This window comes from Lithobates pipiens, unplaced genomic scaffold (genome assembly GCF_037356315.1).
Source record: "Lithobates pipiens isolate NorthernLeopardFrog02 unplaced genomic scaffold, aLitPip1_a1.2 Scaffold_1, whole genome shotgun sequence".
In the NCBI taxonomy this organism is placed as follows: domain Eukaryota; kingdom Metazoa; phylum Chordata; class Amphibia; order Anura; family Ranidae; genus Lithobates; species Lithobates pipiens.
In genome coordinates this window covers 20,914,112-20,927,951 of record NW_027507685.1, presented here as the reverse complement: position 1 = coordinate 20,927,951, position 13,840 = coordinate 20,914,112, and the positions used below count along the sequence as shown (strand labels likewise).

The window sequence follows — 13,840 nt, the reverse complement described above, 5'->3', positions numbered from 1 at the left end:
ATTTTTTCAAACGTATCAAACAGATAAAACAAAATGCTTTCAATGGTGTATTTACCAGACTAAAATGGAGTGAATAAAAGAAGTTCATTATTTGGGTATACATACACTTTAACCACTTGCCGCCCGCCCTATAGGCAATTGACGGCGGCAAAGTGGTTTCATAATCCTGACCGGACGTCATATGACGTGATCAGGATTATGAGCCGCTGCGCGCCCCCGGGGGCGCGCATCACAGCGATCGTTGTTGCCGGGTGTCATTCTGACACCCGGCAACTACGATCTCGGTAAAGAGTCTCCGACGGAGACTCTTTACCACGTGATCAGCCGTGTCCAATCACGGCTGATCACAGTGTAAATGGGAAGAGCCGGTGATCGGCTTTCCCTCACTCGCGTCTGTCAGACGCGAGTAGAGGAGAGCCGATCGGCTGCTCCTCTGACAGGGGGGGTCTGTGCTGATCGATTATCAGCACACCCCCCCCGAGGATGCCCACACTGGACCACCAGGGACGCTACCAGACCACCAGGGAAAAGGTAATCCTCCCTAGACCACCAGGGATGCCAGTCAGCACAATGGGTGCCAATCAGTGCCCATAATGGATGCCAATCAGTGGCCACAATGGGCATCACTGATTGGCATGCATTATTGTTTGGCACTGATTGGCATCCATTACTATAGTATAACACCAATGCCGCCTATGAGTGCCCACCTGTGCTGCCTATGAGTGCCCACCTGTGCCGCCTATGAGTGCCCACCTGTGCCGCCTATGAGTGCCCACCTGTGCCGCCTATCCATGCCCATCTGTGCCGCCTATCCATGCCCATCTGTGCCGCCCATCCGTGCCGACCATCCGTGCCAGCTATCAGTGCCAGCTATCAGTGCCAATTTGTGCCACCTTTCAGTGTCCGTCCGTGTCGCCCATCCGTGTCGCCCATCAGTGCCGCCTATCAGTGCCACTTCATTGGTGCCCATCAGTGCCGCCTTATCAGTGCCCATCAGTGTAGCCCCATCAGTGCCCATCAGTGAAGGAGAAAACGTACTTATTTACAAAGTTTTGAAACTGAAACAAAAAAACATTTTTTTTTTTCAAAATTTTCGGTATTTTTTATTTGTAGCGCAAAAAATAAAAACCGTAGAGGTGATCAAATACCACCAAAAGAAAGCTCTATTTGTGGGGAAAAAATGATAAAAATTTCATTTGGGTACAGTGTAGCATGACTGCGCAATTGTCATTCAAAGTGCGACAGCGCTGAAAGCTCAAAATTGGTCTGGGCAGGAAGGTGTTTAAGTGCCCAGTATTGAAGTGGTTAAAAACTATGATAGGCGTCCTTGCAGCCTGGTTGCTACTTACATTTTCTGAGAATTTTTAAATGTTTTATTACCCTCCCTTTATATTAAAGTAGAATTTCTATGGAAGGGGAAATAAAATGTGAAAAAGAGAATTCTACTTTGAACAGGTTGTAAAAGAAATAAACCAGGTAGGCCTTTATTAAAGGACCATCAGCAGGGAGAGGGTTTGCCGATAGGCAATTAGATGCGGAGAAGGAGCCAGTGAGAGGGCTTCGTAAACCCCCTGTGTTTTCATACGCTAATCTTAGCATCACATTCTGCAAAAGCAGGAAGCAGATGACAAATACTCTACCTGACTGTTTGTTCTCACAGATTAGCAGCACGCAGGTCAGACTCTGTATATCCCAGACCAAAAACCGGTAAGAAACTGATTTTTATTCTATTTCACACAGCCTTGCACATCACGTAACAAAACCGCTTTTATTGCATTATCTTTTTAGTTATACTAAAGGAGAATTATGACATGGTAAATATAATTTCTTATTACATCTTCTAAACAAAGGGAAGTGGAACCAGTAAAAACTATAACTGGGTATTATGTTACGTATGTCCATATGTTTTTCTTTTGTTGTCTTTAGTCAGTGGTTAGTGGTTCACTTGCTTTGAATTACATCTTTGTATTTGCTTATTGTTTTATAGGCTCCCCTCTCAGCTTGTGACTTGTGTAATACGACATACGATTGTGGATGTTCAGTATTGTAATGGCTTTTGCCTTGCACAAGAGGCATATTTATAAAGCAATGATTTTCACTATTTCACCAAAGATTCAATGGTGGTGAACCAATTCTGGAAGATTTCCCTTGCAGTGAATGTTTTGTGAATGTCAAATGTACTGCTTTATAAATATGCCTGTGGGGCTGGGTTCACATATCTGCGGTGCGGTTTGCAGTCCGGTGCCCTGTGCGTTTCTGTTCACCGGTTCAGGGGCGATTCAGGTGCAGATTTCTCCCAGAATTCGCACCTGAACTGGACCCAAAAACACACAGGACCCTTTTTAAAACCACACTGCAGCCACCCCAGACATGTGTGGACTGGTGTTCTGTCAAAAAGTGTCCGGCCATCGAATAGTGTCCGCCCCGTGCTGCGCAGGCGCAGCGCTTGCGCAGTACGGAGGAGAAGGAGACTCTGAAAGTTTCCGAAGAAAGAACTTTGCGCAATACGGAGGACAGGGAGAAGCCGAACATCTTCGAAGATAAACGGCACCTGTGCACTGAGTCCAGGTGCAAACCCCACCATCCAAGTGGACATACAGTTGCTCATAGTAACAGGGCCCCTTGTGGGCTCGCTTTGCTCACCACGCTTCGGCTATTTTTTATTCTAACCCTATGTCCACTTGGATGGTGGGGCTAGAACCTGGACTCAGTGCACAGGTGCCGTTTATCTTCGAAGATGTTCGGCTTCTCCCTGTCCTCCGTATTGCGCAAGCTCAGTACAGGGCGGACACTATCCGATGGGGGACACTATTTGATACATCACCAGCTCCATTAAAAGTCGGTCACACTCACATGTTATGCGAATTGCAACACATCCAATTCGTGTATATGTGAACCCAGCCTTAGTCTTATGTGCTGTTGCTTCTTCTATTGGGCTGTTGATTTCTTTCAGTGTACGTGTGTTCCTCTTCTTGTTTCATATGATACTGAGAGAACGATTTTGCATTGTGACAAATAAATAGAGGAGCAGGTGTTGAACTGTAACTTCTGCAGTGTAGGATTTTCCGTATGTCGGGCAATGTTCAGCATCAATGGGCTTATTCCATAAAGCAGGCCAAAGATCAACTGTGATGTGCTCGACTCATAGCAGAAATTCACAAATCATCTCCATGTGACTAATGTAAAGTAAAATCTGATTAGTTTCTGCGGACTGTTACTCTTTATCATTGCTCTTTACAGTACATTACTGGATAAGAGTGGCCGTAGATAGACAGGTATCTCCCCAAAAATGACAAATAGGAAGATATTGAAATCTTTTATCACCTGCAGTAAGGTCACAAATAGCCTCAAATCATTTTCAAAATGTGAAGAAATTATCCAGGTCAATAATGGTCACCTTAAGCCCATTTAAGATTAGAATTTTAGAATAAGACCAAGGATAAAGCATAGTAACCAATGTTTCGGAAGTCAAAATGTATCTTTCACTGAGCTGACTTCAGATAAATTAAATCTGATTGGTTGTTATGGCTAAAGGGCACTTTGCTTACTACCATCAATCTTTGCACTGTTTTATAAAATAAGCCCTTATACTTAATACAACGGCAGTAACAGCGAAGATGTGCGATAATCCATAGTAACCACTTACATCTTTGGTTGCAATAGGGGGTATTGTACACAATCTAATTGGTTGTTATGGCTGAAGGGCACTTTGCTTACTACCATCACATCATGATTGCAATAGGGGGTATTGTACACCATTGCCTTTTACAATATTTTGAAAAAAAGGCCAATGGAAATGTACGGTAATAGACATAAATACTTGCTAATCTGTCAATCAGGTGAACCTAAAATAGAATTGATATTATTTTATTATTATTTTTATTAATATTATTATTCTCACAAAAATGCAGATATTTTAGTGTAGCATTTTATTCTGTGATTTGGAATTACAATGAGATTGTTGGCATTAAAAAGAAAGTGGTGCCAGATGTTGTGGTGAACTCCTTGGAGACAAATGCAGTATAATTATCCATATTTATCCTCACCTGTACTGTCTCTGTTATTAACTTCTGCGCTTTGAGATATCACATAATCCCCATCACAAACTTGTTTACAATATATTAAATTCATTTGTCGTGTTCTTCTAAAGCCTGGTGCACACAATGAGAAGATTATTGGAGGAACGGTCATCCGTTTTGTTTTTTTGTTGTTTTTTTTTTTAAAGATTTTTAAGATTAAGAAAATTAAGAGGTTACTAAAGATACAAAAATTCTTGTAGGACAGAATAAAAATTCGGAACTGATGTATTGTGTTGTACTGTATTTCGGCCAAAAACTGTACTGATTAAACAAAAATCACACAATCTGGTATTGTACGAGAAAAATTTTCAGATTTGTCCCTCCATATAATTTCGCCGTGATTGGCTCTCGAAAGCTGCGTACTAACGATCAGACTATCGTACGATCGTTTCGAAAGCGGTGTTTTTGGACCATTTTTTGATTGTGTGTACCAGCCTTAAGTCTCGAAAGGGGATAGCTTTTCCCACCACTGACAGCTGATTACAAATAAAGGTAAAAAACATCAATTTGCAAAATGTGACTGGTGCACACCGATGTACGTCCATTTTTTGAAGAGGGATATCTCTATAACGGCAGAAGCTTCTGCCACAACCAAGATATCCATCTCTTCAGGCGCCGGTCGTGCGTGCGATAATGGTGGTCTCTGCGGCGGGTTCGCCGTGAGATTACCGCTATCGGCAGCGGGAGAGGTGTCACCCCCCCTTCGCCGCTTACCGGAGCCGTCGGTAGCGGCGGAGGCGATCGGGTCCTTTCCTGTGCTGGGTATAGAGACGAGTGAGGCTAAGATGGCCCCCACTCGTCTCTATACCATAGGAGGGCGGAAGCGTCGTCAAAACGTCACTTCCGCCCATACCTCTTAAAGGCACATTTTTTTCAATGTCATTTTTTCAAATGACATTTTTTTTTTTTATTGCATTTAAGTTCAAATATGAGATTTGAGGACTTTTTGACCCCATATCTCATATTTAAGAGGACCTGTCATGCTTTTTTCTATTACAAGGGATGTTTACATTCCTTGTAATAGGAATAAAAGTGATCCATTTTTTATTTTTTTTTTAAAACAGTGCAAAAATAAATAAAATCTATTAAAATAAATAAGAAAAAAAAAGGTTTTTAAAAACACCCCGTCCCGTCGAGCTCGCGTGCAGAAGCGAGCGCATATTTGAGTAGCGCCCGCATATGAAAATGGTAGTCAAACCACACATATGAGGTATTGCCGCGATCGGTAGAGTGAGAGCAATAATTGTAGCCCTAGATCTCCTCTGTAACACAAAAAATGCAACCTGTAGAATTTTTTAAATGTCGCTTATGGAGATTTTTGAGGCTAAAAGTTTGACGCCATTCCATGAGCGGGCGCAATTTTGAAGCGTGACATGTTGGGTATCAATTTACTCGGCGTAACATTATCTTTCACAATATAAAAAAAAAAAATTGGACTAACTTTACTGTTGTCTTATTTTTTTATTCAAAAAAAGTGATTGTAAGATCGCTGCACAAATACGGTGTGAAAAAAAGTATTGCATTCACCGCCATTTTATTCTCTAAGGTGTTAGAAAAAAAAACAATCGAAAAAGGTTTGGGAGTTCTAAGTAATTTTCTAGCAAAAAAAACTGTTTTAAACATGTAAACACCGAGTCTGAAAAAGAGGCCTGGTCCTTAAGTGGATATAATACAAGAATCCAATGTAGGGATAAGTGAACTGATCTCAGGTCTTGAACAATCAGTGATGTACTGCATCTCCACCCATTATAATTCATTGACTGATCAGCATTCATCACAGCTTCATCGCAGTTTACAGATCTGTTAAACAAATTTGGAGCAACAAGGTATTGGAGACAATCAGTCAGGGCCGGTGCTACCACTAGGCAAACTAGGCAGCCGCCTAGGGCGCACTGCTGCTTAGGGGCGCCCGGCCACTGGTGTTACTACTCTGTTCTCTTTGCAACAAGCAACTAAGTCTCAGCATCAGCAGGCAGCCACCGCTCCGTTCGTACATAGTGTCAGAAGCGCAGTGGCGGCGGAGGACTGTGTCTGTGTCCCAACTCCTGAATGAATGGAAGCAAGCAAACATTCATTGATGGGCACAAGTAGGCTGCATTGATGTGCACTGGTGAGGCTACATTGATGAGCACTGGTGAGGCTGCATTGATGAGCACTGGTGAGGCTGCATTGATGAGCACTGGTGAGGCTGCATTGATGGGCACTGGTGAGGCTGCATTGATGGGCACTGGTGAGGCTGCATTGATGAGCACCGGTGAGGCTGCATTGATGGGCACTGGTGAGGCTGAATTTGATGGGCGCTGCTGAGGCTACATTTGATGGGCACTGGTGGGCTGCATTTGATGGGTGCTTCATTAAAAAGGTGGGGTATACATGGGCAGGACAAAGGGGGTGAAGTCAGGGGTGGAGCTGGGGGGCGGCAAAATGAGGTTTCGCCTAGGGTGTCAAAAATCCTTGCACCAGCCCTGCAATCAGTCTACCTGTAATCTTTTCCATCATTCCACTATGGTTTCCAAAGAATATTGTCATTTAGCTATGTATTGATATATTTTTAATGTCATGGGTTACAGGCCTGACTACACAAATGTTGCACAATTTCCCTTGTGATTTATTAATGACAGAAGTGCCTTGAGCTGTCAGCACTGTAACTTGTTTAATTTTTGTTGTTTGCATTCGTTTTTTGTGGTTTATTAGGTTCTGTATTGTTCTGGGGGCTATGTTGCATAGAATTATTTTCTTGTAACTAAACCAATATATCCTGGTTACAAAAGAAGAATCAATATAGAAAATGCTACGCTGGCCATGTGTGTTTGTTCTTAGATCATTTTAGGGCATGAGGATCACACAAATGATGGTTCAGGCTAGTTGGAAGTTTGCTTGTTCATATTTAAACTGAAGATACTCAAAACCCTTATGGTGGCCAAACACATTTCGGTATTGTAATTCGATAATTGTGCAAATCAATCAGAGCGGTTGATTCAGAAAAAAATCAAAAGAGCCATAGTTTACTTTCCAATCAATTTAGACTTCATGAACATTTAGACCTGAGTCGATTGGCCAACTCAGGAAATGATTGACTGTTTTGCAATGATTGTCAGCACAAAGATGCTTTAGTTATGAATTTGATCATATTTTCTATTGATCAGATTTTGAAATTGCATGGTGAAAATAGAGATGTGGTCAATAACTTACAATTATAACTTAGGCTCATATCTTAACTATAGATTGAAATCTACTTTGCAAAATCCACTTAGACGCTGAGGGTGTAAGAAGCTATATGAAGGAGTTTAAAGTGATACTAAAATCTCAGATTTTTTTCTTTAGAAATAACAAACATGTTATACGTACCTGCTCTGTGTAGTGGTTTTGCACAGAGCAGCCCAGATCCTCCTCTTCTTGGGTCCCTCGCCTGCGCTTCTGACTCCTACCTGCTGCTGAGTTCCCCCACAGCAAGCAGCTTGCTATGGGGGCACCCAAGCCAAGCCACTGATTTGTGTGTCCATTCAGACATGGAGCCGTGGTTCGCTCCCCTCCTCTTTGGCTCACTAAATTTGATTGACAGAAGCGGGAGCCAATGGTGCTCTGCTGCCATCGCAACCAACAAGGAGGGGCAGCCAAGATACTCCTGCAACATCGCTGGATCTAGATGGGGCTCAGGTAAGTATTAGGGGGGCTGAGGGGGACTGCTGCCAACAGCAGGTTTTTTTATCTTAATGCATAGAATGCATTAAGATAAAAAAAACTTCTGACTTTACAACGACGAGAAGATAACTGTAGGTATGTACTCCTTCATCCCATTCCTCTTCTTTGAGGGTAGGGATATCAGCCCACCAGGAATGGAATAGGAGGGAATCTGTCTGTTTCACCACCCATGATGCAGAAATAAATTGGCCGCTGGTGCTCAATTTTTTTTGGGGGGGTGGCCAATAAACCTGGCCCCCCTATGAGCAGCCGCCACTGGAAGAATGGATTTTATCTGCATTGTGGGTGGTAAGAAACCCTTCTACTCTATGAGGTGGTACAGTAACTATCACCATGAACTGCGCCTGTACGGCATGTTTCAGTTGCAAGTATCTAATGTTTCCACTGAGCGACTTGGTTTGGTTTGGTTTGGTACGGTACGCTATTTGGAGTATTTCCATTATGAAAGTAGCCCATACAACTGAACCCTACCGCACCATTCAGGGTCCTGCTTCAGATGTGGGGCCATAGAAAATGGTACAGTACTGTTAGGGCAGAGCTACTGGCATCACACTATACATTCCACTGATTGGCAGACAGAAAAAACGTCAATGCTCACGTCAAAGGCATTTTCTCTAAACCCGTATGGCCCCTGTTTGTCACCTGAATAGACCGGACCATTGTAACACTTCCAAACTGTACCGACCCAAACCATTCCGCTCAGTGGAAACAAGGCATAAAAAGCATCCAAGAAGGAAGTTGAAAGTTTTCCTTGAAGGTAGGGAAGGGACGTAGACAGCTGGCTAGCATAATCTGTTGTATTTTTTGTAACGCCATATCTGGAGCTAATATGTGGCAATTTAGGATTGCCCCAAAACTGAGTTTGGGGTGAGATAGTATTGTCTACCCCAAGGGCCACGCTCCAATCCCCGAACTGTCGCACGCCTGGGGGCCATGTCTCTGGTGTAGCCCTCGCCCACAATAGACCAAATTAGTCAGGGCGGAATAGAACCCCAGGACAGCAGCCTCCAGTAATACTTCTGAAAGCAAGGCATTGCCAGTCCACCAGAGGAAAGTGGTAACTGCAACTTGGATTTAGCTATCCGAGGGACCGATGCAGCCCAAATAACAGAAGAATTAATCCCATCCAAATTGTTAAAAACACAACTGGGATAGAAACCCGGGTATTTCTAAAGCTATAAAGGAATTTTGAAAGAAACGTTATCTTAAGGAGATTTACTTGACCCACCAAGGTCAAGGGAAATGTTTTCCATACCTGTCGTCATTTGAGTATTAATCCCTGCAACACAGGATATAGATTGTCTGTCAGATAGCGGGATGGATCATTTTGTATGGCAATACCTAAACACTTAAAGCAGAGGTCCGTTCTCCTGGTAAGCCCACAGTGAAGCCTTTTGGCCTTTTGGCTTTACAGGCGGCCCCCTACTGTGCATGCGCAAAGCGTACTACGCTTTCTAATTGGTCCCGGCGACGGAGAAAGGAGGACAATCTTCTGAGAGACTGCCCCACTGCGCTGTCTCCGGAAGTGAGGAAGGGGACCTGTCAAAATAGGTCCCCGTTCCCCTCTCCCCCCTGAAAGGTGCCAAATGTGGCACCGGAAGGGGGGGGGGGGGGGAGAGACGAATAAGCAGAAGTTCCACTTTTGGGTGGAACTCCACTTTAAATTGGGACACCCATTGCAAAAATGGTGTGGGGAGGCGGGGGAGCCGAATCAGTTATGGGGAATAAAATTGATTTTCCCCAATTAATCCTAACCCCACAATATTGTAAGTTTTACCCACTGGCTCTCTACACCACAATATAAATATGTATAATGTCATATTCAGCTGCAAAAAATAAATATTTTTAAATGTATTTTTTTTATTCCTGATCATTATAAAGAAAAAAAGAAACATGTACAAACCACTAAACTCATCTCATTTACATAACCAGTACTTAGCATGTTTTACATTATGAAATATCTCTGTTCTAAAAATAAGGGTGTTTTCTAGTTAGGCATGAAAGTAATGCAGCTGTAATACTCAAGGACTGGAAAAAGAAAATGGCACCCGTCCGCACACGTCCTCAGCATGTAGTGAGCTCCTCTTAGTAAAAAATGGCTTCAGCTTGGTCTCCTACCCATGTAGAGGGGTGAAACATTAAAACGTTTTAGAGGGGTTCTCCCTTGGATAGGAGACCAACTTGAATCCATTTTTTACTAAGAGAGGCTAACTATATGCCCAGGTAGTGTGTGCGGACGGGTGCCATTTTGTTGTAGTCTTTTTATATTTTTGACAAACCAGTATTCAATCCAATCAGCACATGCAAACATTGTGGCCAGTTGGTTGGGATATCAGAATGGAGATTTGAGCTGTATCAATTTTATTTGATTATAATACTCAAGGGATGCAAACGATTACAATTTACAATCTGACTGTCAGCGTGTGCTGCTTTCTAAATCATTATAGTGTTCATTATCCATATTTTCTGTTTAGCCTTCAGTGTAAGTCTGTAAAAACGCAGGTCAATCAATTTTCATGCTTTAAGTATTGCTGTCTCTACTTCTTAAACTGGGATGCTGCATAGCACAGAATTCTGACACTCTATGCTTTGTGAAAACCTGACGTATTTTTTGCAGCAATAGGTTATAAAGATACATACCAGTCAAAGTGAAAAAATAAACTATGCAATGCATGCACGTAGCACGTTTCCCTATGTGATCAGTATTAACATTTTCTACCCATGCATTACAGTAGTTCATATTTCCATCTAACCCTCTTTTATTTGTAATCTGAGAACTCCAGCTTGTGACATAGGTGAAGAATTTGCAAACACACACAGGATACCAGATGTTAATCAGTGTTAGTACTAATTTATGTTGCATATCTTTTTTGTCCAGCAAAATTGCTGCGCAATCTGTGTGGATGAGGCAAAATGTAATGTTTCTCTTCTATTTCTTCTACAGGTTGTTTAAAAAATAGAGTAATTCAGGAAATTACCTCATTATGGCCACAAGATGGCGCAAAGGATCATAGGGAAATACATACTTATTTCCTATGATCCTCAGCTCTATCTAGTGGTCATAATGCAGAATTTCCTGAACATGTATTAAATAATAAATAACATTCAACCTGTAGAGAAAATAGAAGGGAAACACTGGATTTTGCCTCACTTGCATAGAATGAACAGTTCTGCTGGATGAATAACTATGCAATTTTTTTACAGCCATCATTTAGATTCTAAGCTGCCCTGAAGTTTGAATGTGATTGGTAATACAAGGTGAACCGTTAATTTTATCACAGCTGTACTGTTTGCTGGATAACATTAGCACCACTTTTTGCATGAAATTACTCTTTACAGATAAATTGGGCGGACTTCTTGACTTTGCTGTTGATGTTTCCTGGATAGCACTAGCTATGGACTGAGAGTTCTTAATTATAGCTCTTTTGTCTCATATGTTCACATTGCTAGAGATGAATAAGAGCAATCAGTGCTTTGAGGCAGCCCATGTTTAGAGGTATTTTGGCAGGTACAGCCTGGACATTGCATCCAACCTGCAGGCTGCCCTATCACAATGACATCCTAATGGACCACATACAGGGCCGTCTTTAATATTGATTGGACCCTGGGCAAAACTTTTCGTGGGCCCCCCCCCCCCCCCATGCCGTTTTACTCTCTACCTGGTCTGAGACATACAATAAATAGCAGCTAGACTCAAAATCAGTTTACTGAATCAGATAAGGCAGCTATTGCAATTGGTTGCCAGAGGTTACAGTGTATCATTACCGCTCACTGACTGGTTGCTAGAGGTTACAGCACACAGGGCTCACTGATCTGTTACTAGAGGTTACAGCACATGATTTCTGCTTGTTGCTTGGTTTCTAGAGATTACTGTGGATATGACCTCGGGGGGGGGGGCATGATATACATATCAATGCTGCCGGCTGCCACTATTTACATATGAATGCCAGTAATTTAGATGCAAACACAGGGTCTACAGGCGAGTCATCTGTACACAACAATAGGACAGAGCTGGGCAGCATTAATAGCAGCACTTCACACTGAGATATTGGGACACAGTATGGGACAAAACCTCAAGAGATGAGTAAATTTAAACCAGGATAGTTGGCAAGTATGAAGCAGCTGCTTTGGGCCCCACAACTATGACAGGGCCCAGGGCAGCTGCCCCTTTTGCCCTGCCTTAAAGCGGGAGTCCGCCGGGAGTCCGCCGTTTTTTTTTTTTTAAAGCCAGCAGCTACAAATACTGCAGCTGCTGACTTTTAAAATCGTGACACTTGCCCACCCACCCGATCGTCTCTCGGGTGCTGCCGCCACCATCTTGGGTATGGGAATCAGGAAGTGAAGCCTTTCGGCTTCATTTCCGGTTCCCTACTGCGCATGCGCGAGCCGCGCTGCGCAATAAAGATGGTCCCCGCTGTCTCTGGGATCCGTGTGTTTCCCAGCAGGCAGCGGGGGACCTTCAGAAAGTTTAGATTCTGCGGAAAGGGGCGTAGCTTCTGCAGAATCTACGCCGGAAGTGGGTGCAGATACCTGTCCTGTACAGGTACCTGCACCCCCCTCCCCCCTGAAAGGTGCCAATTGTGGCGCCGGAGGGGGGGAGGGTTCCAATGAGCGGAAGCTCCACTTTAGGGTTGACCTCTGCTTTAAGAAAGTTATGGATCCTGATGGTTGTGAAGAAATCAAGTTTGGTGGAGTTTTTTTCCATTTAGATAATTATTGAACACGTTTTAGCCTGACCTGAAGTCCCTGGCTTCTTCACGCTCTGCCGTGCACTCTTCTGACTTATGTCATCTCGTATAGTTCAAATGGTAACAGCAAAGTGATAACAGTACTGAGAATTTGTAGTCCATCCCCATCACGTTGCACAGATAAGTGCCATACTTCATGCATAGTATATACATAAAAACAGTGGTGGCAGCAAATTTGTTGGTTAAATTAGTTTGTCTGACAGCTCAGTCTATGGAATGACATACCAGTGATGGGCCCTTAGTGAACAACCCAGGCTGCTACTACTGCTCTAAACAGGCATGGCCACTTTTCTAGTATGTGGCGTAGGCCTAGGATGCTTCTATTGTGCCTTCCCTATGACCACAGATCTATAAAGCAGCACAGTTTTATATATCTTAAATAATTTCAAATGCGCTAGTTGATGTGGAATGTTCATTTCCTAATATGTTCTCCTCAAATAGGGATATAAATGACCGTTTGCCCCCCCCCCCCTCCCTTGGCATCCTAAATCCTGGTTTGTGTTGCCTTTCCACAAATTCAGACCTTTATTCAGGCAGGTCCAGCTACAGCGAATGTTGTTCCACATGTCCAAGGGTTTTGGAGCTTTGAGGTACTTGTACTTCTACAAGCTCATCAAACTGTGTGAATGTTTCTGGACTCCATTCAGAGGCAGACAACAGAAGTCTTATGCCCCATACACACAGTCGGATTTTCCAACGGAAAATGTGTGATCGGATCATATCGTCGGAAAATCCGACCGTGTGTGGGCTCCATCTGACTTTTTCCATAGGATTTTCCAGCACACAAAGTTTGAGAGCAGGATCTAAAATTTTCCGACAACAAAATCCAATCGCATAAATTCCGATCATGTGTAGACAATTCCGACGGACAAAGTGCCACGCATGCTCAGAATAAACTAAGAGACGAAAGCTATTGGCTACTGGCCCATTTATAGTCCCGACGTACATGTTTGATGTCACCTTGTTCACAACGATCGGATTTTCGGACAACTTTGTGCGACCGTGTGTATGCAGCACAAGTTTCGGCCAAAATCCGTCAGAAAAAATCAGACGGATTTTGTGGTCGGAATGTCTGACCGTGTGTATGGGGCATTAGTTCAGGTTTTTCCCCCTTCAGTAATTTACCCCTACATGGTAATTTAGACATATAAATGCTGATTGATGATGATAGCTCTACAAGGGAGATCTATCGTCAAGAATGGAAGGTAAGAATTCAGCCTGTTGTCATTTTTCCTTTTAGGAACAACAGTGACTTATATCCTTGGTTTAGCCATAGCTTTATAGGGAAAAGGAAATGGTAAACAATCACAG

The 13,840-nt window shown here is 43.0% G+C and overlaps 1 protein-coding gene across 1 annotated transcript in view; it reads left to right on the top strand.

The window, feature by feature from the left end:
* Positions 1–1,583: 1,583 nt before the first annotated feature.
* LOC143984099 (A-kinase anchor protein 17B-like) overlaps positions 1,584–13,840 on the top strand; it is a 51,712-nt gene continuing 39,455 nt past the window's right edge. The window contains exon 1 of the mRNA XM_077484431.1: positions 1,584–1,707. The gene's annotated coding sequence lies outside the window, so the exon portion shown is untranslated. The remainder of the gene's footprint in view (positions 1,708–13,840) is intronic.